At 38.6% G+C, this 2,500-nt stretch overlaps 1 protein-coding gene across 2 annotated transcripts in view; it reads left to right on the top strand.

Annotated features, from left to right (window-relative positions):
- Nucleotides 1-373: 373 nt before the first annotated feature.
- Nucleotides 374-2,500, top strand: part of LOC119577955 — a 5,140-nt gene continuing 3,013 nt past the window's right edge. For both annotated transcript variants that reach the window (XM_037925649.1, XM_037925648.1), the window contains exon 1: nt 374-525. The gene's annotated coding sequence lies outside the window, so the exon portion shown is untranslated. The remainder of the gene's footprint in view (nt 526-2,500) is intronic.

Here is a 2,500-nt window from a genome sequence, read left to right as displayed (position 1 = left end):
GTAAAATTTTATATATATATATATATATATATATATATATATTATGTATATATTATATATATATATATATGTATATGTAGTATGTATATTATGTATTGTATATATATATATATATATATATACATCATCTATTTATCACGCTCACATATACACATACATGCAGACATATCAACATACCTCCTAGATATCTATGTACATATATATAGATATCGATACATGAATCATCCCCTTTACAAACAGTCCTCTAAATCTTATCAGTGACGTTCCTCCTCTTATCAGCAATACATGCATATTTTTTGTCGCGTCAAGACCCAGGTAATCTAATCGGCTATTCTTTTACCTGTCGTCGTCTGTCGTCAGACATGATAATTATTATGTCTCCTTCAGCAGCCCTTCGTGTGAGACGTCTTCGCGTGCGCTCGGGTCGTCTCGAAGGACACCGAGGAAGACTGAAGACGCTGACAAGCCGGCGATGGTTTACCCTCAGCGTTGAAAAACTTGTGAATTGTCGAGAGGCTGAAAGAGGTATTGTTTAAAAGATAGTTTGCTGTTGTTTACTTGGCGGGTTTAAGGGCGGTCATCCAGATAATTTTACTTCTTGTGCAAAGAAGGCATTTTTTTTTCGCATGGATTTAGTTATATATTTATCAATTTCGCTTCTGAAATATTTCTCTTCTGTGTCTATGTCTCACACCCTCTCTCTTATTCTCTCTCTTTATATATATATATATATATATATATATATATATATATATATATATATATATATATATATATATTATCTTGTGTGTGTGTGTGTGTGTGTGTGTAATACCCATTTCACATATGGCCTGTTTCAACACAATCCCTTTCGCCTTGTGACGTCGCCCCGTGTAGTACACGAACACATTCTTTCCTTCCACTCCCGAAGTACACCGCTACCCTTGTTAATTTCCTAGTTCGACCTGTATAAAAGAGGGTCGCCTGCGAGCGACAGACAGACAGCTTACAGCAGGCTGACTGGACCGAACCTCTGTCCGTCAAATGTATCATTCTCTCTCCACAATAACTACTGCAAGTGAACGAGAAGTCTGCTACACCTTCACCACTACCCAAGATTACCGCATCGAGCCAGACGCAACCTGTCTGCACTCTACCGCTCAGCGGTCTCGTTACAGTGTGCGTGTGTGTCAGTGAACCTTTAAAAAGTTCATTCCACGCTGCCACTCCAAGAAGAGAGTAATCTTTATGTGTACCGTCTGTGCTCTTACCAATGACAAAACACATTTTTAAAACATTTTCTTTCCCAATATTTAGATATGATTAAGCCTACATCTTTCAGTTAAGTCCCTCGGCTCAGATAAGCCCCCACCTTCCGAATTACTTTTAGCAAATAAGCCATACGTTTTAATAAGCCGTCATGGAAAAATGAAAATGTTAAAATTGTAATAAAGTTAATTTAGAGAACTTGTAGAACATTGGAAATCTAGATTTATAGTTCACAATTTAACTAGGACATTTTCCTTATAAGAAACTACTTAGGCCTATCATTCTGCACATGCAGCTATTTTGTCTCGAATGAGCATTACACAGCATACCGATCTATTGTTAGAGGATTAAACGAGGATTACCATCTCATCAAGTTAACTCTAAGTCAAGACAGGCAGACGTAAGTGAATTGAGAAATGAGAAAGCTTTTGTGGTCCTGAATCGACTCAGGTGCCATGGGATAATCTACGGCATTAGATTATTTGCGTTTCAGGTTGGGACCTGATAATTCGTCGTTTTTCCGTGTAGTGCTTGAGAAAGGCTACTAGACGTTGACAATGAAGATTGTCGTGTATTTTGGTTATTTGAATCGTGTATGCGGTCGGCGAGAGTGGACCTAGAACTCGGTCAGAAACACTTAATGGTAAATGGTAAATTAATCTACAAACATATATATACACATGGACACATAGACTCCTGGCGCACATCTGGTCAAGGAGGGGGAAAAGTCTGAAAAATAAGGGTAAAACAATAGCAAAGTAAAAGATTTTTTTTTCTAAGTGCAGGAGAAGCAATTGACCCCGCTGCCCCCCTGCTGTAGTCGTCCCTGCATGGAAATATGTACATCTTGTTTTGCAAAAACCCTTTCACAAAATGTTCAATTTTATATACAATATTGGCTTGAAAGCCAAAGTACGCTATTGTCTATTCCCATTTCAATGATACACTCAGGGCGTCACTTGAGGGGGTTTGGGGGGGGGTCTCACCCTACCAACTATGAAAATATTGTCTTCATGCAGGACAAAAATGGTCACTGCAGGATACGTTTTCCCATAAAATGGACAATTTCTACGGTTTTGGCAGGGCAAAATGTGACCTTTGCAGGGCAAAAGTATCATCACCCTCCCAACACAAAGCATGAAGTGACGTCCCTGGATACACTGAGGAGATAAGATAAGCTTTTACAAAGTGAAATCGGTATTTTTTCTTAACATATCTACCATACCCTGGAATAAGCCCCCACTTCGAATAA

This window comes from Penaeus monodon, chromosome 10 (assembly GCF_015228065.2).
Source record: "Penaeus monodon isolate SGIC_2016 chromosome 10, NSTDA_Pmon_1, whole genome shotgun sequence".
NCBI lineage: Eukaryota > Metazoa > Arthropoda > Malacostraca > Decapoda > Penaeidae > Penaeus > Penaeus monodon.
This window is presented reverse-complemented; position numbering and strand designations above follow the sequence as displayed.